The 25,036-nt window shown below is 41.1% G+C and overlaps 1 long non-coding RNA gene across 1 annotated transcript; it reads left to right on the forward strand.

Annotated features, from left to right (window-relative positions):
* Window positions 1-17,897: 17,897 nt before the first annotated feature.
* On the forward strand, window positions 17,898-19,942 carry LOC130546847 (uncharacterized). Its single transcript, XR_008961834.1, has 4 exons — window positions 17,898-17,967; window positions 19,505-19,640; window positions 19,731-19,804; window positions 19,895-19,942. It is a non-coding gene; the product is annotated as an uncharacterized LOC130546847 (long non-coding RNA).
* The last annotated feature ends 5,094 nt before the right edge of the window (window positions 19,943-25,036 follow it).

Raw genomic sequence — 25,036 nt, forward strand, 5'->3', positions numbered from 1 at the left:
TACCTTGGATTTAGACTCTGTCTTGGTCTGTCGTTTGGGGATTACTAATTTTCCAGTTTTGCACATTTACCTTGTCCAGGCTCCAGCGCTGTTAGATTCCTGCACGGTGCTTCTATCTCCCTACAGCTGCCCGGACGACCTCGCCTTCGTGGCTCTTCGTGAGTGGGTTGTCTCGCCAGATCTCTTCTTCCCGTTCCTGTGTCGAGCTTCTGGGGATCCTGCGGATCGTCTTTCCGCCTATCGCCCGTGGCTGCGGGTTCTCTGCCTTCTGCGTTGGATCAGCCTGGAGGTTGTTCGGGGGATTATTTCGCTCTCTCACTCTGGTGGCTATTCTCACGCTACCTTCGGAATCTCTCCCGCACGGACGGTCGGGAGACAGGACGATCTTGCGCTCATGGGACTCTTTCTTTTGTGGATTACTCACACTGCCTTTTGTACCTCTCCCTCACGGACGTAAGAGAGGCTGGCCAACCATTTGCTCTGACGGACGCTTACATGGGGAGATTATTCACTGCCTTCTGAATCTTGTCCTCACAGACGCTTGAGAGACTGACTTTATTATTCTCAGCATATTTCACGCTTGGAGATTGTTCACGTACGGAGATCTTCCTCGCACCGCTCACCTGGCGAGTCTGTTTTCTACGATCCCTTTTTGTTTTCTTTTTTCGCTGCCGAGCGCTCGAGCCTCCTATTGAGATTTTTTGGATGTGTGCCGTGTGTGAGACTGCTTGGATTGTTGTGTGTTTTTGGGCAGTTTCTGGTCTCTGTGAACTTTGATTTTTTCTTATTAAAAGTATTTTGTCTCCCGCATCTGACTCCGGTGTCTGTCGTAACAGACATCAATTTGTCCATTTAAATGGGGAATCATCAAATCTAACGCAAGTAAATTATGGATTACCTCAGGGATCGGTTTTAGGACCCTTGCTATTCTCCATATACATGCTGCCCCTTGGAAACATTATTAGAAAACATGGCATTAGCTTCCACTGTTATGCAGATGATACTCAGCTATATATCTCATCAAGACCAGATGATTCCTTCCAACTATCCAAATTGGCAGAGTGCATCGACGATATAAAGCATTGGATGACTTGTAATTTCCTTCTTTTAAATTCTAATAAAACAGAAATATTACTTATCGGACCAAAGACACGTGAGCAGAATATTTCGGATTATGACCTGCAAATTGAAGGCTGCACTGTTACTCCAACAAATACAGTTAAAGACCTTGGCGTTATATTAGACAGCAACCTGTCATTTAAAAATCACATCTCAAATGTCACAAAAACAGCCTTCTTCCACCTTAGAAATGTTGCCAAATTGCGAAATATTTTATGTGTGGCTGACGCAGAGAAGCTTATTCATGCATTTGTGACCTCAAGACTTGACTACTGTAATGCACTGCTTAGTGGTTGTCCTGCAGCATCAATAAACAAACTACAGTTAGTTCAGAATGCAGCTGCCAGAGTTCTAACCAGGTCCAGAAAATACGATCACATAACCCCAATGTTATCAACCCTTCACTGGTTACCCATTAAGTATCGTATTGACTTTAAAGTTCTTTTAATTACTTATAAAGCCTTAAACGGTTTAGCCCCTACCTACATAACAGAGCTTCTACCACACTACAACCCATCACGCTCTCTAAGATCTCAAAACTCCAGACTTTTGATAACACCTAGAATAACTAAATCCACCAAAGGGGGTAGAGCTTTCTCATACGTAGCACCTAAACTCTGGAATAGCCTCCCCGATACTATTCGAGGGTCAGACACACTCTCCCAATTTAAATCTAGATTAAAGACACATCTTTTCAGCCAAGCATTCACTAATACATAGCTAATGAACAGCAGCTACGCTAATTATTCTCTTTCTGTTTCTGCCCTCGCCTCGGGATGCCCATCCCGAGGTAGGGAGAGATTCCGCCAGACCCAGATGAACGTCATATGCCCATCCACAACTAGAGATTACGCCAGCTACATCTGAAAATCCCGTGCCATCCTCCTGCGAGAGCCTGCGGACTGACTGACCATCCAGCTCCATCCAAGGCAATTCCATCACCACCCAAGAAAAAGGCGACCATCTGGCCGGCCCAGCTCAGACAATTCCATCCCCAGCCGAGAGCAAAGACGGACTACCTGTCACATAAATGCTAAATTTACAATACTTGGTATTTAATGCTAAACTTACATCACACGACAGCAGTTTGAAGTTATGGCTGCACTCAGTGACTTTGATTGGAGGTAGCTGGGTGGGTGTTGTAGGGAGTGGGGGGGCTTGTTGGTTGTGGTTCGGGGCGTTTCATTTGTTGGGACTGTGTGGGTCTGGTCTGGTTGGTCTTGTTTTGTGGTCGATGTCGGACAACAGAGGAATAAAGTTAATTATGCCATTACTACTTTTCCCTGGTTGTTCCTCTGTTGTCTGTTGTTGATCGCGGAATGGGACCGGGTTGGACCTGCACGGTTTCGGCGGGTGGGGCTTCCTGGGTCGCGGCTCGTGGGCTCTCCCTGTTCTTCGTGGACGTTGCTCGGTGGCTTTGGTCGGGGTCACTGAGTGCAGCTATGACACGTCAGAGGAGATCTGGCCCTCCCGGCTGAGCCTGGTTTCTCCCGAGGTTTTTTTTTCTCCATTATTCAGCATTGGAGTTTGGGTTCCTCGCCACAGCAGAGCAGTGCAGTGTTGGCTTGCTCACCGGGAGACTGCATTTATTTATTTATTTATTCATTTATTTATTAGATATTATTTATTATAATGATCTTGCTTGGTCTATAAACACCATGCACTGTGCTGTGTTTTACCTTTCTGTGTTTTTCTTATTTGCTCCTGTAAAGCTGCTTTGGAACAATGCACATTGTGAAAAGCGCTATATAAATAAAATTGAATTGAATTGAATATTTACATTCTTGTCCAAACTACAGGTCAATGTAATTGTAACCCCTTCATGTTTCATATCTACGTGTTTCCCTTTTCATGTCTTAGAATATGGTGTACAGCACAGTAATGTATTTTATACCATACACATTTTATTCTATTCTAAGTCTATTCCTGCTCCAAACTCCAAGGCGATCATAAATGCAAATGAGTTAGTGTGCCGGACAAAGAAACATGTTTTCGCGCCCAAAACTATCTCATCACATTGGATCGCCCACCTTGGAGGGGCGTGATACCCTCTGTGTTAAAACACCTGAACACGCAGGAAAGCTTGCTCTTTTGTGTATGTTCGTTCGCTTGGGTGTGTTCGCACTCCTGCGCGTTCGCTCGCTCATCTTCTGTCAACCTCTCGAGACCTGCCTCTCCTCAGAGACAACTTTCTTCAGGCAGTTTTGCTTCAAATTAAACCAACGGACTCACGGCCCGCTCTGAACGCATCAGGACCCTTTGATACGCGCGCCAGCACGTGTCCCGAGAAACAAAGAAGCCAATGCAAGTATCTGAACTATTGCTAACCAGTTGCGAATAAGCTTTGCCCCTTTTAAATAAGGAGATTTGTCCTTGATGGTTCGTGCAGATGTGAATAGCTGATTTAATACTGCCTTTTTCTTTGCTTTATCTATTTCTTTCATTCTCTACTGTTTTACGTTTTTATGTTTGTTTGTTAATGTTTGGTCTTTGTTAGTAGTTGGTTTTAGTTCCCCCGTAGTGTAGATAAATAAACCGCATATGTATCCACGCTCGAATTGTTTCTGTGTTTATTTATCACATATCAAGGTCACTTAAACTGCTTGATTTGTTAAGATTTCTGAAGTGGTACTGTACTACAGTAAGAATATTGTTTTTCCAGGCCAGGGGAGTAATATTTCTTAGAGTTAATATACGACCTGCTGATCACTCGCTGGACGAGTACATTTTAGTTTGTCGCTGTTATTAGCTCTGCTGCATCAGGTTAAAGTGTATAAAATAATTAATGGTTAATCACAATTAATTATACGTATGTTACTGTGGTTAAACTCATAGTTTCCCCGAAATACACTACACAGCAATTACCTTCATTGACAAGCTTTCAATATATTTATCTATCTCTTAGAGATTATATGCGAAGGAAATCTTCAGTGGAAGTGGGAGCCTGAAGCCTTAACTGACAAATTTGCAGGTAAGAGATTAATGTCTGAAACTTCCTGTTAGTACAGTCGTGTGAAAAAGGACCAACAGTGTTTCATTTTTCATATTTAGACAAATACGTAATGAAACGTGTACATAATAATAAATTAATATAATGACACATGAAATGAACACTGTGTACTAATTTTTACAATTAAAGTCAATAGGAAAAGTGTGACCCCTACAGGTCATCAGGCTAAGATGTAAAGACCTATGAATTTGTGGTATCAACATGTGCTTGTACTTTTTTCCACACGACTGTACATCATTTTTGACAATACCATTTTAATTATAAATAATTATTGTAATAATAATAATAATAATGTGTATGTGTGTATGTGACGAGGGAGGCGTGACGAGAGCCGTGGGAGGAAGAAGCGAGGCCCGGACGCGATTGATAATGAGTGTCAGCTGGGCGTCCCGGCCTCGCTTCTTCCTCCCAGGCTCTCGTCACGCCTCCCTCGTGTAACGGTTTCAGCACCACCGGCCACGCCCCCCATGTCGTCACCGCCAGCTCGCTTCACCCGTTCCCTCTCCCCGGAGTTCTGAACTCAGTTTCCCAGCATGCACCGCACATCCACCATTTTTGATTAGTCCACACCTGCATCACATCATCAGGATTCTATTTAAGTTTGCACCTTTTTGTTCTTCCCTGTTCAGTCTTGTTGTCTTCACTGCAAATTCTTTACCCCGATAAGTATACTTACCTGTTTTTGAAATACTTACTGTTTTTGGATATTCCTGTTTTGAAATACTTACCTGTTTTTGGATATTCCTGTTTTTGAAATACTTACCTGTTTTGGATATTCCTGTTTTTGAAATACTTACCTGTTTTTGGATATTCCTGTTTTTGAAATACTTACCTGTTTTTGGATATTCCTGTTTTTGAAATACTTACCTGTTTTTGGATATTCCTGTTTTTGAAATAAACTCCTTTTTCTTATCTACCTCCGTGGTGTGCTCTCCGTCTACCAGAACCCTGACCTCGTGTCACAGTGTATATTTACAAAAGAGAATATCTGTTTATAGGTTGGAACAAACATCATTCAGTATCAGAAGCAATGGTAGACTTTCATGTTCTGCAGCATGGGGGTAAAACCGTTTCCTCTTAAGTCTTCGTTATTGTGGGAAGAATGTGCTGGAGGAAGACCGTTTTTTACAAGCAGTTGATACGTGTTGTATATTTACATTTTGGAGTATACCAAGCCTGGTGGTGCTGTAACTTTTTTTAGCTAGACTAGCCTCTGTTCTGTTTATTTATTTGATTCTTGTAAATTGATACTTAACTGCTAGAAACATTATGATCAAAGGAAGTACATTAATAAAACAACTGCAACCAAAATCTTATTGTATTGGAATTAAAGAATTATAAAGGTATTTCTACACTCACCTAAAGGATTATTAGGAACACCTGTTCAATTTCTCATTAATGCAATTATCTAATCAACCAATCACATGGCAGTTGCTTCAATGCATTTAGGGGTGTGGTCCTGGTCAAGACAATCTCCTGAACTCCAAACTGAATGTCAGAATGGGAAAGAAAGGTGATTTAAGCAATTTTGAGCGTGGCATGGTTGTTGGTGCCAGACGGGCCGGTCTGAGTATTTCACAATCTGCTCAGTTACTGGGATTTTCACGCACAACCATTTCTAGGGTTTACAAAGAATGGTGTGAAAAGGGAAAAACATCCAGTATGCGGCAGTCCTGTGGGCGAAAATGCCTTGTTGATGCTAGAGGTCAGAGGAGAATGGGCCGACTGATTCAAGCTGATAGAAGAGCAACTTTGACTGAAATAACCACTCGTTACAACCGAGGTATGCAGCAAAGCATTTGTGAAGCCACAACACGCACAACCTTGAGGCAGATGGGCTACAACAGCAGAAGACCCCACCGGGTACCACTCATCTCCACTACAAATAGGAAAAAGAGGCTACAATTTGCACGAGCTCACCAAAATTGGACAGTTGAAGACTGGAAAAATGTTGCCTGGTCTGATGAGTCTCGATTTCTGTTGAGACATTCAAATGGTAGAGTCAGAATTTGGCGTAAACAGAATGAGAACATGGATCCATCATGCCTTGTTACCACTGTGCAGGCTGGTGGTGGTGGTGTAATGGTGTGGGGGATGTTTTCTTGGCACACTTTAGGCCCCTTAGTGCCAATTGGGCATCGTTTAAATGCCACGGCCTACCTGAGCATTGTTTCTGACCATGTCCATCCCTTTATGACCACCATGTACCCATCCTCTAATGGCTACTTCCAGCAGGATAATGCACCATGTCACAAAGCTCGAATCATTTCAAATTGGTTTCTTGAACATGACAATGAGTTCACTGTACTAGAATGGCCCCCACAGTCACCAGATCTCAACCCGATAGAACATCTTTGGGATGTGGTGGAACGGGAGCTTCGTGCCCTGGATGTGCATCCCACAAATCTCCATCAACTGCAAGATGCTATCCTATCAATATGGGCCAACATTTCTAAAGAATGCTTTCAGCACCTTGTTGAATCAATGCCACGTAGAATTAAGGCAGTTCTGAAGGCGAAAGGGGGTCAAACACCGTATTAGTATGGTGTTCCTAATAATCCTTTAGGTGAGTGTATGTTGTGCATTATTTGTTTACACTGCAATCAAATAATAATAAATAGGATGGCCAAAAATAATAAACAACAAATATAACAATAATAAGAAAACAATAAATAACATGTTGGCAAAAATAACCCAACAAATTGTTATTTCATAACCCAACTGATGGGTAAAACTTGCAACCCAATATATTGGGTTAAAATAACCCAACAAGGGGTCGGTGCTATAGTAACCCATCATGGGTTATATGTTGGGTTATTTTTAACCCAACTGTTTTTAGTGAGTACTCATGCAGAGTGTGCTAAAAGACTCTGAGCAGAGGGAGGGAAAATTATGTTGATTTATAACAAATGCAACTTTTTCCTCTCCTGCTTCCACTTAATAGATCTGATTAAATTGATTTCTTCTTTGTACAGGTAATTCCTGGGGGGGATGGGGTTGTTGGGGGGGGGGGGGTGTAGAGGTGTGTGCTATGGCTCGAGAAACAGATCTTGCCGCAGAAAATGTCTGAATGGAAAATAAAGGAAATTCGGCAGTAAATCCACCTCCAATTGCAGCTGCCCTTTGGCACAGGACAGCTATAAAAGGAAATGAAATCGTAAATGAGTCACTCCAAATGATCTACCTATCCTATCGTAACATCATGCAACAGGACTGCTGTTAATGCCATTTTAATTCTCTTAACTTGATAAATGTACTCATTGTAACACATGAAATACTCTATAACACAATAACATATTAATGACAATTTATTGTCACCAAATTATTCACAAACGTGTGAGACGCTTTATCCAAAGTGACTTACAGAATCAATTGCATTATTCATTCTGTACATGTTTTAAACACATGACCTTTGTCTTGCTAATGTAATCTTCTTCTACATTATTTCAGCTATATGAACATGGTCATTGCATTATTTATAGGTTTATTGGAGTGTGATGAAAATGCCATGGTATTTGGCAATCAACAAGCATTAAAAACAAAATACAGGGTATCTGCAGGTTTCTGAGAGTTAGATTTAAGACTTTTTAAAACCTTTTTAATACCGTGCAGAATGAAATTTAAGACCAATTTCATAGCAACAAATTTGCACTTCCTCATGGCTAAAGCTCAAACTTTTCTACATGTGGAAATGTCCAGTCCACTCACCTAACGAACCCCCCGTGAACGTGTTATTTGTTAGTTGGTTCTACCTATTTTGTTCTGCGTGACAAATAGACGTACATGATTTTAAAACGAAAATAAAATCTTCTTTACAGTGTCGGTTCGACTGCATTTCTAAGACCTTGGAAATGCAGTTTTAAGACATTTTAATGCTAATTAAGGCCTTATTTTGGCATTATGGAATTTAAGACTTTTTAAGACATTTTAAGGATCCGCGGACACCCTGAAAATAATTAATTATGGCAAAAAACGTCTTGGTTACGGATGTAACGAGACGTTGTGTCGAACCGACAGAATGGGGTTTGTCTTGAGAACCTATCATCTTCTAAGTATTTAGAAAAGGCCAATGAAAACTGGCGAATGAAATTTGCATGCCGGGCTCCTCCCCGGATGTCCGGGTATAAGAGGGAAGCCGGCGTGCTCATTCATTCACCTGTTGGTCTGAGGAGCCTAAAGCATCCTCCCCCGACCGCTGGGGTGGGCGGCCAGTGTTGTGGCATGAGGGACACAACGTCTCGTTCCCTCCATCAGGGAACCGAGGTTACATCCGCAACCAAGACGTTCCCTTTCTGTCGGTCNTACATTTTTCACATTACACTTGCGTTCTGTGCACATCAGGGTTCTAGAATCCAGTGGCACATTAAGGCCTTTTTGTTTGAGAATTTTCAGAAGCGCAGACAACGCATTTTGTGATATGTTGTATTCTGCAGCCCACTCTGCAAGTCCATGTGCATCATCTAATTTCTCAGAAGCACCATCCTCTGAATCTGAACATTCAAAGTCAAAGTCACTGGCATCAGCAGGCATTCCATTTTCAAAATCATTGAATATGTCATCATCCAAAGCGTCATAAAAAATGTCTGCGGCACATTCATTTTCTACATTTTGTGAAACGTCCTCGACAGAATCATGATAGATCTCCAAAGGATCATCCTCCAATGGTTCACCATAAGCAGCTTCCAAATTAAAATCCAGTGATTGGTCAATCTGCTGTGAAACGAGACGGAAATGTTCAGCCACTTTTGCAGCTATTTTCCTTCTTTTTGTTCTTTGAGAACGCTCCATTATTTTCTGTAAGAAAACAAAGGCTTATTACTTTCAAACAGTTAATATTCTAATTGAGGCAAAACATTTGTTTCATCATAATAACTATTTATATGTTTTCTAATTACATCTCATTTTTATCTATGAAGTGAAGTCTAGTCAGAAATATATTGTTTCGCTTTTTATGTAATGCTAAATTCTACACATAATAATTGTGTGCACAATCAGGCAAAAAACTACAGATTGTTGGAAAGCCTTGAATAATTTAAATATTCTTTTATTAAAAAAAAAAAAAAAAAAAATGAATTTTGCATGTTTTAGAAATAGTGATGCTGACTAGACATTAATACCCCAATATTAGTATAATAGTGTACATTTCAGAGTCACTGCTCCAGATGCATTCATTTGAAATACTGATTAAAGCGTGTCAGTGAAGAGCGTTAATGAATGAAAAGTCAGTTTTGCATTGTGCTATGAAAATGGCAGTGGATAGCCAAGTGGATAGATCTGCATCTACAACATCTAGGCCTACATCTTAACAGCAGCTTATATACTAGTTCACATAGCATAGTAAAAAATAAATAAAACATGGTCAAAACCATGCTTTTGCTCCAAACTTGCTTTATAATATCAGTTAAGTGTTTGAAAATGACTTCCGTTTGCTTTCTGTGAACTTCATAGCGCGTCATAAAGCTTCTGTGGCCTGGTTTCATAGACCGGGCTTAGCCTAAACCAGGATTAGGCCATAGTTCAATTAGGATATTTAAGTAATTTTTATAAACATGCCTTTGAAAAAAGCATTACAAGTGTGCATCTTATGACAAAACAAAGGCACTGACATGTTTTAAGATCATTCAGTGCAAGTTTCTTTCAGTTGAAACAGCTCAGATTTACATATTCTAGGACTAGGTTTAAACCTTGTCTGTGAAACCGGGGGTGTATGTTTCACACTACAATTTGGAATCTCTGCGACAGGTCACCCTCTGGCTTCGAGTATGCATGAAACTTACATTACATAGGAGTTCAGAGCTCGACAACCAGCTATCTCAGACACGGTCGTAGGCAGGGTTTGAAAATTAGTGCGATCTGGGGTGGGGTTAAGAATTGTGCTACAACATACAACTCAATTATATAAACACTTTAAAAGAGACAGAGATATAGATGTTTGTAAGAGATGTTTTCTCTTTTTGGAGGGATGAACACTTTAAATTATACCATATTTATTGGATCACAATTTGTTAATGCTTTACTATAGGTAAGGGGTGGCTAATTTTATCAGTTGTTTATTAATCATATATTTACTGTTATAGTTTTTATTACTAATCATTCCTATACAGAAAATAAGTTTGTCTAATGCTCTTATGACTGTTTTTAGCATGATTTGTGAAAATGTAACTACTAATGTATACTGAATGACATAGCATAGACTTCTTCATGGCTAGTGTTTGGCTATTTCATGTCATTCTGTAGCCTAATTGTTCTAATTGTGTACTAGTGTTAAAAGCATGTTACATACACGGACAATAAACATTAGGCCATTACAAACTGTCTAACGATTTTTATAAATGATGAATTATACATGCAGACATTCATATAAGGACTGAGGAGTTTTAAACAGCAAATTTGTCGTTCAGATAACAAATTTTATTTTAAACATGAAACATGTACTCCTAGCTGGCTTACGGGCATGCTCTCTCACGTGCAGCAGTCCCGAATGTGCAGAACGTGGAGATCGCATAATTCAGTGGAAAATCAATGTGCATTATAGTTCAGTGAATAAATTCCTATTAAACATATGAGAGTGCATTAATATCTCAATGCATGTGCACAATTATTGGACTAAAACCGCTATGGTCTGTGTTTTGCGTAGTTCTGTGCTTAAAAATAAACGGGAGAAGACAGATTGAACAGGTTACATTCAAAATACAGATAACGTTAACTGGCGTTTGACGTGCACACCATAGACGCCGATTTCTTTTTTCGCCAGTGGGTGCTCACGTCGCCAAAACCAAACCCCACCCCCACAGGCCCCAACCAAGCCATCTTTTACAAATGCAGCATATGATTCTTGCTCGTGTGTGGTAGATGGGAGTGGGGCACGCATGTCTTTTGCTTTACCGCAGAGTTCGCAAAATACCTTGTTTTTGATAGCATTGTATGCTATCCAGGGAAATGTTTTTTTCCAGTTTTCTTGATATGTTCGAGACTGCTTCTGCCTCCCGCCTTTACTTCTGCTGCTGTCATTACTTGATGATGTCGTCGACGACAACGGCTGTTCACTTGAAGTATTAGCAACACTGCTACTTACTGAAGAGATAGGGTCAATTAAAGTTTTCCTTTTAATCACGAACCTGTCCATTTGTACTCGAAATTTAAAGACAAATTGACATTATCCCAACGATTAACAATGCCCACTGCTGTTTGGAAGGCCAACCACTCTATCTGAATTACGACTAGTAAGATCAACCAATCAGAGAGACACCCTATTTTTAAAAGCATTTTGATTGGTTAAAATTGATTGAGAAACATATGCCGTTATTCCGTGGCTGCTCGGCAATTTCCGTGGGTGCTCGAGCCCCGGAGCACCCACAGGATCGGCGCCTATGGTGCACACTATAAATGCCATTGAGGTATATTGTACAACAGTAGTCAAATATAGGCCTCAACTCGAAACAATTTACTAAATGATGTTTTATAAACAAGGTTCGGGAGGAGCACGTGCAGATAATTAACTCGGCTGGCTTTCGATAACCATCACTGCAATTACAGCATCTCCCCTATAGTCAAGACGCCTTACCTACACTCTTTCGAAACTCTTGCAAACCCTCCTCCACCCCGTCGCCTCACCATACCTCTTCAGCTCAGCACCGGGGGATAGCCCGGGTCAGGGCCCACTCCGGCCCGGGACTCTTTCCCCGGTCATGGGGCGGGAGTTCGAGCTCGGAACCCTCGCCTTGGGACACGCCAAATACTCATACTATTCCGTCCCACCTTTATTATCTGTGAGGCGAACTCGTGAATACACAGTTTGTGAATTATAAATTATAAGAAAATATTACTCTAATATTGTAACTCCTATCGTTTTTGTTACGGCGAACATTTTTCTAAAAGAGGCGCGATTTTTGAGGTTAGATGTCTAACTGTAATTGTCGACATTCTAATGAGACAGTGAGCTAAACTAATGCTTCGATTATCATTATGTTGTGAAAACAAAGTATTTCTAAAAAAAATACTTTTCAATTTTTATGTAGTGTTCTTACCTTGAGTATGTTGACAGCAAAATCACCCACGGAAAATGGACGAAAGTGGCGCGCAACAGCGGGTGGGGGATGGGTAGTGCTGTTTAAGATCTCGCGATAAAGTTGACAGGGGGATGGGCATTGCTGCGTGAGTTCCTGCAATAGTTTTGACCTCACAATTTTATTTTATTTTTTAAATCGTGGGCTCTTGATCTTTTTAAAATCACAAAAAGTGTTACAATTGCATGAGTGTTCACATTTTTTAATTTTGATTTAAGTAGCTTGTTAGTCCAAGTGTCAAAGCAACAAAAATATTTTAAATACTATGTCTATATGATTTTAATATTAAATTATGATTAAATTAAGATTGATAAAATTAATTCAAGTGTCACAACAACAACAAAAATAACTTTAAAGGCATATGTGCACATTGTAATCACCTATGGAATTAATTATGTTTGCACTTGTATGTTTGATAAAACAAAAAGGGTCCCATGTGCCCATTTTGAGACCATGCACAAATTTCCCAATAATTACCCACCTGGGAACCACATGGGGAGCCCACCTGGGTTCACCCATGTGGGTCCTAGCTGGGTGACCCAAGCGGGCCCCAGATAAGATGCCCACCTGGGTTCACCCATGTGGGTCCTAGCTGGGTGACCCAAGCGGGCCCCAGATAAGATGCCCACCTGGGTTCAATCATGTGGGTCCTAGCTGGGTAACCCAAGCGGGCCCCAGATAAGATGCCCATTTTGAGCCCATGCCCACTCTGTACCCCTGTAGACCATGTGAAACCCATGTGGGCCCCACATTCACGTGTTTGCTGGGATTACGAAATATTTTATGTGTGGCTGACGCAGAGAAGCTTATTCATGCATTTGTGACCTCAAGACTTGACTACTGTAATGCACTGCTTAGTGGTTGTCCTGCAGCATCAATAAACAAACTACAGTTAGTTCAGAAGCAGCTGCCAGAGTTCTAACCAGGTCCAGAAAATACGATCACATAACCCCAATGTTATCAACCCTTCACTGGTTACCCATTAAGTATCGTATTGACTTTAAAGTTCTTTTAATTACTTATAAAGCCTTAAACGGTTTAGCCCCTACCTACATAACAGAGCTTCTACCACACTACAACCCATCACGCTCTCTAAGATCTCAAAACTCCAGACTTTTGATAACACCTAGAATAACTAAATCCACCAAAGGGGGTAGGAGCTTTCTCATACGTAGCACCTAAACTCTGGAATAGCCTCCCGATACTATTCGAGGGTCAGACACACTCTCCCAATTTAAATCTAGATTAAAGACACATCTTTTCAGCCAAGCATTCACTAATACATAGCTAATGAACAGCAGCTACGCTAATTATTCTCTTTCTGCCCTCGCCTCGGGATGCCCATCCCGAGGTAGGGAGAGATTCCGCCAGGCCCAGATGAACGTCATATGCCCATCCCCAACTAGAGATTACGCCAGCTACATCGGAAAATCCCGTGCCATCCTCCTGCGAGAGCCTGCGGACTGATGACCATCCCAGCTCCATCCAAGGCAATTCCATCACCACCCAAGAAAAAGGCGACCATCTGACCGGCCCAGCTCAGACAATTCCATCCCCAACCGAGAGCAAAGACGGACTACTTGTCACATTATGCTAAATTTACAATACTTGGTATTTAATGCTAAACTTACATCACATGACAGCAGTTTGAAGTTATGCTGCACTCAGTGACTTTGATTGGAGGTAGCTGGGTGGGTGTTGTAGGGAGTGGGGGGGCTTGTTGGTTGTGGTTCGGGGCGTTTCATTTGTTGGGACTGTGTGGTCTGGTCTGGTTGGTCTTGTTTTGTGGTCGATGTCGGACAACAGAGGAATAAAGTTAATTATGCCATTACTACTTTTCCCTGGTTGTTCCTCTGTTGTCTGTTGTTGATCGCGGAATGGGACCGGGTTGGACCTGCACGGTTTCGGCGGGTGGGGCTTCCTGGGTCGCGGCTCGTGGGCTCTCCCTGTTCTTCGTGGACGTTGCTCGGTGGCTTTGGTCGGGGTCACTGAGTGCAGCTATGACACGTCAGAGGAGATCTGGCCCTCCCGGCTGAGCCTGGTTTCTCCCGAGGTTTTTTTTTCTCCATTATTCATCATTGGAGTGGTTCCTCCACAGCAGCAGTGCAGTGTTGGCTTGCTCACCGGGAGACTGCATTATTTATTTATTCATTTATTTATTAGATATTATTTATTATAATGATCTTGCTTGGTCTATAAACACCATGCACTGTGCTGTGTTTTACTTTCTGTGTTTTTCTTATTTGCTCCTGTAAAGCTGCTTTGGAACAATGCACATTGTGAAAAGCGCTATATAAATAAAATTGAATTGAATGAAAACCCGCAGCGTTGTAGAGCGGATGCGGCGAAGTGGTAAAGTTTGTCTTTAAACAGCTTGCGGCTGAACTCTAAAAAGTGTGATGCAAAATAGTACGATGTAGGTTCAAACAGACAGGAATGCTGCATCTGGCTCGGGTGATCTATTTCGCACCCAGACACTATTCTTTGAGCTTGACATTGATGATGTGCTGTAGTACCACGGTGACCACGCCTTTAATGACGTTGTAGTCGAGGTCCTGAAGAATCCGTCTGTGATATCGATCGGAGTATCGCCCACTTCCATTAGGGACCGCGCACGATTCTCAGGATCGTCCTGTCTGTATGTGGTGTACCGCGTTGTCATCGCGAGCGTCAGGAACGTGTGGAGAGAATAGTCGCTGATGTTTTCTGAAGCGTAGTCTTGAGACATTGTTGCGGGAGAGGCTCTGTCTACTGATTTTTATAATGGCTTTAGTAAATGGGTGGGGAGGTCCGATCGGCCCACTGGCTGCGCGCGCACTTCTCGGGGTGGAACAGCTGCATTTAACTCTGGAATAGCCATCGCGCATATCGCACTCACTTGATCATTCTGTTGATGTTGGAAAAAAGGGTCTCCAGGCATAAAGGTCAGCCCATTTGAACAAAAATTGCATCTCGTACAGCTCGTGATGTTCGTCGTGCAGGATAGCCCCGGTGCGATTGCGAAGCTTTGTGTTGTCTTTGCAGAAGAAAAAGTGAACGCAGTCATGGTGTTTCTTTTTAGAATGATCGCCGACCACACGGTAACGAACGCGTTGGCGTTACCGAGTCCCACTCTGGCGATGTACAAAGGTTCTTCGCGACTGTCTTTAAATCCTTCCAGACGTAGTTGTAAAACAACTCCAGTCCTTGTCAGGGAACGCCACGCAGGTGTCTTGTCCGGGTAGTATTCGCCTTTTTTGTCAGCGCTGTAGAGGGTTATACAACTCGAGACTCTTTGTTAAACGCTAGCCTATCACGCGGTTACTCTCCATCAAAATTTCGTCCGTCACGTTGTTCTTATTTTCGTGAAGAAACTTTGTCAGACCGATATACCCTCATGGTTTTTTCTGGGTGCCAGAGCTCATGATGCTTCTTCGATATAGATCCGTAGTCCACATTCTCTTGTGCGAGCGTTTGAGGAAGTTGCTTCGAGCAGTGCTAAATGCTATGACTCGCTGTGTATTTTCACCCTCAGCCTATTTTCCCGACTTTTATTTAACAGCAACTGCCCCCTTTATGCGTATGAGAATTAGGACGATGAGGACTTGCACTGGCACACAAAATTACAAGATATACACATGAATTGACGAAGTACATAAAACGGTTTAATCTGCATATTGGCACCCATACATTAGTGTGCCGACAATATCCGTCGAGGGCGAAATGCAGCAGCTGTCCGATCAATAAACAACCTTCGCTGCATGTCGAGACAATCACCGTAGCATGTCGTATTCACGTACATAAGTAGGGACTAGTCATTCCGGTCTTTCACGCTTAAATGTAAAAAATAAATTCATAGAATGAATATAAACGTCCAACCTGCGACTACCACGACCGATATACAAGCTTGAATACACCCCCTTACAAACAGCGATGCCGTCACAACTAATCTTACGAAGTCGCGTTATGCAGCTCTAGGAATGTCTAGAAACAGAGTGCTTCTCAGCTGATATACAGGATTCATCCCTGTAATATGTAAGTTATCTTCTATTTATTCGTAATATACTTATAGGTAACCTCTTTATTTATTAATCACTATTCTATTCATTGCTATTATTTAATTCATATAAATTCCATTTTAAAACCATTTTATTTATTCATGATAGATCACGTTAAAACGCTATACATCCAAATCATATCCCATTAAAAGAGCCAATCGGGCCACAATATGGGAGGATCGTGTAAAGGCAACGCACCGTGCTGGTCCCTAGTACAGTGCGGAGGAACGTCAATAAGGTCACGCGATGTGGGCAGTCCCTCACTACTGGGTGTCCGGAAGTAATTCAACCCCCCCCTGCAAAGTAGTACCATCAACTTATTTTACAACACAATCCGCATTATATACTAACTCATGTGGAAAATTCATGTACTCTAAGCTGTTTATTACGTTTTTTACCTCGCAAACAGTAAAACAAAAAATCAAGGCTATTATATCATCTTTGTCAGTTTTTCTGGAAAAACTATTTTCTCTTCTGCTTGTTACATTTAAAATGAAAACAAACATCAAAACATATGGTTTGCTTTTTGAGATTGTTACAGCGTGAATGATGATAGATGATGATATATGTAGTAACTCACCAGCTCTTCGTGCACAGATGATCTGAAGAAGAATGACAGTAGGAGCAGCAAACACTGACACCTCAACGATCACTAGAATCACTAGAAGACACAAGAACACCATTAAATCATCAAACTCTCAAACACTACACATGAGAAACCAACACAAGATGAGCTCAGTGAGAGTTTCAGTGATGGACTTATGTAGCAGGACACATGGATCACAATGTTGTACTGTAAGAACACTTCATACCTCTTATGAATGACACAGCAATCTCACTGCAGTTTACACTCTCCGATCTGTTTGATTGATGTTTTCTCGGGGTTGTGGTGCGTCACCTAGAATCTTGTTAATCTGTAAAGGATGATGAATTTCATACTGTCCCACCAAACAGTTAATGTGGCCCACATGGGTCACATGGTCTACAGAGGGCCTACGAGTGGCATGGGCTCAACACATCGAATCTATCTGGCGGCCCGTTGCTTTACCCAGCTAGGACCCACATGGTTGAACCCAGGTGGGCATCTTATCTGGGGCCCGCTTGGGTCACCCAGCTAGGACCCACATGGGTGAACCCAGGTGGGCATCTTATCTGGGGCCCGCTTGGGTCACCCAGCTATGACCCACATGGGTGAACCCAGGTGGGCTCCCCATGTGGTTCCCAGGTGGGTAATTATTGGGAAATTTGTGCATGGTCTCAAAATGGGCACATGGGACCCTTTTTGTTTTATCAAACATACAAGTGCAAACATAATTAATTCCATAGGTGATTACAATGTGCACATATGCCTTTAAAGTTGTTTTTGTTGTTGTTGTGACACTTGAATTAATTTTAATTTAATTAATTAATATCAAAATCATATAGACATAGTATTTAAAATATTTTTGTTGCTTTGACACTTGGACTAACAAGCTACTTAAATCAAAATTAAAAAATGTGAACACTCATGCAATTGTAACACATTTTCTGATTTTAAAAAGATCAAGAGCCCACGATTTAAAAAAATAAAATACAATTGTGAGGTCAAAACTATTGCAGGAACTCACGCAGCAATGCCCATCCCCCTGTCAACTTTATCGCGAGATCTTAAACAGCACTACCCATCCCCCACCCGCTGTTGCGCGCCACTTTCGTCCATTTTCCGTGGGTGATTTTGCTGTCAACTATACTCAAGGTAAGAACACTACATAAAAATTGAAAAGTAAATTTTTTTAGAAATACTTCGTTTTCACAACATAATGATAACCAAAGCATTAGTTTAGCTCATTGTCTCATTAGAATGTCGACAATTACAGTTAGACATCTAGCCTCAAAAATCGCGCCTCTTTTAGAAAAATGTTCGCCGTAACAAAAACGATAGGAGTTACAATATTAGAGTAATATATTTTCTTATAATTTATAATTCACAAACTGTGTATTCACGAGTTCGCCTCACAGATAATAAAGGTGGGACGGAATAGTATGCGTATTTGGCGTGTCCCAAGGCGAGGGTTCCGAGCTCGAACTCCCGCCCCATGACCGGGGAAAGAGTCCCGGGCCGGAGTGGGCCCTGACCCGGGCTATCCCCCGGTGCTGAGCTGAAGAGGTATGGTGAGGCGACGGGGTGGAGGAGGGTTTGCAAGAGTTTCGAAAGAGTGTAGGTAAGGCGTCTTGACTATTTATAGGGGAGATGCTGTAATTGCAGTGATGGTTATCGAAAGACAGCCGAGTTCATTATCTGCCCTTCTCCTCCTGAACCTTGTTTATAAAACATCATTTAGTAAATTGTTTCGAGTTGAGGCCTATATTTGACTACAGTTGTACAATATACCTCAATGACATTTATAGTGTGCACATCAAACACCAGCTAACGTTATCTGTATTTAGAATGTAACCTGTTCAATCTGTCTGCTCCCGTTTATTTTTAAGCACAGAACTACGCAAAACACAGACCATAGTGGTTTCAGTCCAATAATTGTGCACATGCATTGAGATATTAATGCACTCTCATATGATTAATAGGAATTTATTCACTGAACTATAATGAACATTGATTTTCCACTGAATTATGCGATCTCCACGTTCTGCACATTCGGGACTGCTGCACGTGAGAGAGCATGCCCGTAAGCCAGCTAGGAGTACATGTTTCATGTTTAAAATAAAATTTGTTATCTTAACGACAAATTTGCTGTTTAAAACTCCTCAGTCCTCATATGAATGTCTGCATGTATAATTTATCATGTATAAAAATCGTTAGACAGTTTGCAATGGCCTAATGTTTATTGTCCGTGTATGTAACATGCTTTTAACACTAGTACACAATTAGAACAATTAGGCTACAGAATGACATGAAATAGCCAAACACTACCCATGAAGAAGTCTATGCTATGTCATTCAGTATACATTTTTTCTACATTAATTGTAGGTGCAAAAGTGATATTGATTCAATGCAATTAACATTGACAAATCAACAGTTTTTAACATTGATTCAATAATTTGTACCTGTTAGCTTGCTGTCTGGGTAAGTGGTTTTCTGATGTAAATGAGAATTGTGACAGTGTTTACAGACTCTTTTCATGGTTGGAAAAAAAAGAAAACACTAAGACATATGTCAATGTTTTATATGAAACCATTGTTTTGTGGAAAACAACAAGAACTGCTTCTTTGATGCAAGTGGTCAAATATGGATTTTAATCTCTCTATTATGCTCTTTGTTTTTATGCATTTAACAGGCAGCTTGAAAAAAAAAGCCCTTACAAACCAAATAAACAGAAAAGAAGGAGAAAAGGCAGTGTCGAAGTGGCTTATTGGTGCCAGGGGCAGGGGAGGAAACCGGACTGCGAGGGCACGTGGTGCAGAGCAAGATTGGTAAGCGATGCAAAAAAATGATAATAATAATTTATTACAATCTGCACTCTTAAGCCCAATTTATACTTCTGTGTCAAACCTACACCGTAGACACGCCATAGGCTGTGTAGTACGCACAGGGGAGGAAACCGGACTGCGAGGGCACGTGGTGCAGAGCAAGATGGGTAAGCGATGCAAAAAAATGATAATAATAATTTATTACAATCTGCACTCTTAAGCCCAATTTATACTTCTGTGTCAAACCTACACCGTAGACACGCCATAGGCTGTGTAGTACGCGCAGCCTACGCAGTTGCCTGACATGCACCTCTCCAAAAATCTAACAGCGTGTTCTATGCTGTGATTGGTGGGCTAAAACTCCTCCCTCTCTATGTATTTGTTTAGTGTGTGATTTTGTTCACTTTAATATACTTTAATGTAATATAAATCAAATCAAAGAACAAGTGTTTTATGTAAGGGATAATCCACAGCTAGCTGTGCATTAAAGGGTTTTAATGCACGACGTGGAGGCCAAGAACCACCCGACGTGAAGCGGAGAGTGGTTGCCTCTGCGAAGTGCATTAAAACCCTTTAACGCACGGCTAGTTGTGGATTATTCCGCTTATACCATGGTCATTTGCCAAGTTAAATTTTTTATTGATGTTTACAGTGAAATTTTAGATCAAAGATTTTGTCAGTTAAATTTCAAATGTAAACAAACTTGGAGCTACCTGTGGTTAAAGGGTTTTAATGCACACCTTCCAGCCAATCAGAATAGAGTATTCAAAAAGACCATGGTATAAAATTTGTTATACAACATAGCATTATACATTACTCACACTTATGGTACAATTCTTGTGGAGATTGAAAGAATGCCATCTTCTCCTGTTCCGTTGTAGTCTCTTTTTTATAGTTTTAAAGAAATTATCTGTTCTTGGATATTATTTGCCACCGTCACGACTGATGCTTCTCTGACAAGCCGCTTTTTCTTCTGCTTTTGCTGTGGTACTGCGGGTTACACAAACAACATGCCCGTGGACACTGCAGACTAGCGGTCTTCATGTGTACTGCATGTTGACGTGGACAACGACGTAGAAGTATAAATGAAAACCAATGCACAGCCTAAGTCTGACGCAGAAGTATAAATCAGCTTTTAGACATATTGCTGTCACTTAGTTGTTTTTGGTGGAGTTGTTTAATGGAGTGTCCCTGTAAATGTATTCTACATCAGTGGTTCTCAACTATTTTCCTGAAGCCCCTTTAATGACACCCAATTCAGGTGCCTGTTGCATAAACTGCTTAGACTACTCTGAAAAGTTAGTCATCTGTTATTGTTGTTTCTCTTTCCTCAAAGCGGAACTAACTTTTTAAAGTTAGTTACATAGAAAAGTATAATAGCCTTATTTAAATCAAAGACAAGACTGATTACCACACTTTGATTAACTGTTAGTTGGTAAAACTAGTTAAGATACGGTCTTACCATGGTGGCAATGTTTATGCAACCTACCCCAGGTCTCCACTAAAAAGCTGTTGACCTAAATCAGGTGTGTTTGATTAAAGAGACATGCAAAATGTGCAGTTTTGGGGGGCTCCAGGAATGTGGTTGAGAACCACTGATTAACAACTGATGTGAGGTACTAAAGGCTGATGTGACATGTTTAAACTAAACATAACATTTGTTTTATATGTATTATATAACATTTTAGATATTTTAATATAACGAGTGGTGAAATTACACTCACCTAAAGGATTATTAGGAACACCTGTTCAATTTCTCATTAATGCAATTATCTAATCAACCAATCACATGGCAGTTGCTTCAATGCATTTAGGGGTGTGGTCCTGGTCAAGACAATCTCCTGAACTCCAAACTGAATGTCAGAATGGGAAAGAAAGGTGATTTAAGCAATTTTGAGCGTGGCATGGTTGTTGGTGCCAGACGGGCCGGTCTGAGTATTTCACAATCTGCTCAGTTACTGGGATTTTCACGCACAACCATTTCTAGGGTTTACAAAGAATGGTGTGAAAAGGGAAAAACATCCAGTATGCGGCAGTCCTGTGGGCGAAAATGCCTTGTTGATGCTAGAGGTCAGAGGAGAATGGGCCGACTGATTCAAGCTGATAGAAGAGCAACTTTGACTGAAATAACCACTCGTTACAACCGAGGTATGCAGCAAAGCATTTGTGAAGCCACAACACGCACAACCTTGAGGCAGATGGGCTACAACAGCAGAAGACCCCACCGGGTACCACTCATCTCCACTACAAATAGGAAAAAGAGGCTACAATTTGCACGAGCTCACCAAAATTGGACAGTTGAAGACTGGAAAAATGTTGCCTGGTCTGATGAGTCTCGATTTCTGTTGAGACATTCAAATGGTAGAGTCAGAATTTGGCGTAAACAGAATGAGAACATGGATCCATCATGCCTTGTTACCACTGTGCAGGCTGGTGGTGGTGGTGTAATGGTGTGGGGGATGTTTTCTTGGCACACTTTAGGCCCCTTAGTGCCAATTGGGCATCGTTTAAATGCCACGGCCTACCTGAGCATTGTTTCTGACCATGTCCATCCCTTTATGACCACCATGTACCCATCCTCTAATGGCTACTTCCAGCAGGATAATGCACCATGTCACAAAGCTCGAATCATTTCAAATTGGTTTCTTGAACATGACAATGAGTTCACTGTACTAGAATGGCCCCCACAGTCACCAGATCTCAACCCGATAGAACATCTTTGGGATGTGGTGGAACGGGAGCTTCGTGCCCTGGATGTGCATCCCACAAATCTCCATCAACTGCAAGATGCTATCCTATCAATATGGGCCAACATTTCTAAAGAATGCTTTCAGCACCTTGTTGAATCAATGCCACATAGAATTAAGGCAGTTCTGAAGGCGAAAGGGGGTCAAACACCGTATTAGTATGGTGTTCCTAATAATCCTTTAGGTGAGTGTATTTCATAAAAGCATCTTCATAGAGCACAAGATGCTTAACAAATGAATTAACCTTGCTTACTGCCTCTCACTGACTGAACGTGTTCCATCCTGTGCCTCCATTCACCCACACCTGCCAAAACCCACAGGACAGACCATGGCTCTTCTATTCAACATTAAAAATCTACAACTGGAATTGACTGGCCCTTCCTCCTGTGGCTCACAAATGTATAGAGCCGATATCGTCCTGATTATTTGCTGTCAGAACTGGCTGCTATTGGAACGTGGTTAAAAATGAGCAGTACGTCTTTAAANTTTGGCAACATTTCTAAGGTGGAAGAAGGCTGTTTTTGTGACATTTGAGATGTGATTTTTAAATGACAGGTTGCTGTCTAATATAACGCCAAGGTCTTTAACTGTATTTGTTGGAGTAACAGTGCAGCCTTCAATTTGCAGGTCATAATCCGAAATATTCTGCTCACGTGTCTTTGGTCCGATAAGTAATATTTCTGTTTTATTAGAATTTAAAAGAAGGAAATTACAAGTCATCCAATGCTTTATATCGTCGATGCACTCTGCCAATTTGGATAGTTGGAAGGAATCATCTGGTCTTGATGAGATATATAGCTGAGTATCATCTGCATAACAGTGGAAGCTAATTCCATGTTTTCTAATAATGTTTCCAAGGGGCAGCATGTATATGGAGAATAGCAAGGGTCCTAAAACCGATCCCTGAGGTAATCCATAATTTACTTGCGTTAGATTTGATGATTCCCCATTTAAATGGACAAATTGATGTCTGTCTGATAAGTAAGATCTGAACCATTGTAGTGCCTGTCCCTGAATACCGGTATAATTGTGTAAGCGATCTAGAAGTATTTTATGGTCTACAGTATCGAACGCAGCACTAAGGTCGAGCAGGACTAGGAGTGAGATGTTACCTTTATCTGATGCTATAAGCAGGTCGTTTGTAATTTTAACGAGCGCAGTTTCAGTACTATGATGCGGTCTAAAGCCTGACTGGAATTTTTCGTGTATGTCATTATTTTGTAAGAAAGAGCACAACTGAGTGGACACTACTTTTTCTAGTATTTTAGACAGGTAAGGGAGATTTGAAATCGGTCTATAGTTTCCTAGTTCATTGGGGTCTAAGTTTGGTTTCTTGAAGAGGCTTAATGACGGCCAGTTTAAAGGGTCCTGGGACATGGCCTAGATTAATTGAGGAGCTGATAATGTTATAAATGGGCTCAATTGCAACGGGTAGTAACTCTTTTAATAATTTAGTTGGTATGGTGTCTAATAAGCAAGTTGTAGGTTTAGATGTTGCAATAAGTTTAATTAAATCTTCCTGTTTTATAGGTGAAAAACACTGTAGCCTTTCTTTTGGGGCGATGGTTGGTACTAATTTATAGGACAGACTTGGAGGTTGAGTTTTTACTATTTTGTCTGTATGTTTTCTGTAATGACTAGGGCTGCTAATCAACCAGCCACCCACCAGAGGGAGCCATCTCCGGAATTCTAGAGTGGACTTTCATGCCACGCCCTCAATTCCTGTGTCGGCCATATTTAAACAAACCATTCAATTCAATTCAATTTTATTTATATAGCGCTTTTCACAATGTACATTGTTCCAAAGCAGCTTTGCAGGAGCAAATAAGAAAAATACAGAAAGGTAGAACACAGCACAGTGCATGGTGTTTATAGACCAAGCAAGATCATTATAATAAATAATATCTAATAAATAACTGAATGAATAAATAAATGCAGTCTCCCGGTGAGCAAGCCAACACTGCACCAAACCATGCCTGCCACATGTTGCGAAGTATTGCCAGTTATACCCTTACTGCCTTACCAAGCATTTATACTACTTTGATTACCTGTTATGACCATTGTGCTTGCTATTGGATTTACGTTTATTGGATTACTGCTACTGCTTTGTTTGCCTGATTGGACTGACCCTTTGTAACTGATTTACTGCCTGTTTATTGACCACAGATCTATTTACTGGATTGTATTAAGATTACCCTTCATTAAATGTCTGCATATGGATTCTAACACTGCCTCTATGTCGACTCCATTACAGAATACTTTGCCTACCTTGAATCCAGTGGAAGTATCTCAGCTCCAAACAGCTTTCGTTTATCAAGGCGAGATGTTAAAGGGTTACCAGGAACATCTTAACAATTTAAGAGTTGCAAACGGAAATCTAATCCAATATGTTTGATCTCTCCCACCTCCATCAGCGTCACCGGTAAGATTTGCACTTCCTGATAAATTTGATGGCTCACCAGAAAAGTGTCGGGGATTCCTTCGCCAATGTAGAGTTTTTTTCTCCAATCAAACTGAGGCATTCAGTCAGGATACTAAGAAATGTGCATTTTTAATGACTCTACTTACCGGCAGGGCCTTAGACTGGGCTGCTGCTGTTTGGGAGGATGATCAACGAGTACAAACCTCTTTTAGTCACTTCGTTACCCAGAT

This window comes from Triplophysa rosa, linkage group LG23 (genome assembly GCF_024868665.1).
Source record: "Triplophysa rosa linkage group LG23, Trosa_1v2, whole genome shotgun sequence".
In the NCBI taxonomy this organism is placed as follows: domain Eukaryota; kingdom Metazoa; phylum Chordata; class Actinopteri; order Cypriniformes; family Nemacheilidae; genus Triplophysa; species Triplophysa rosa.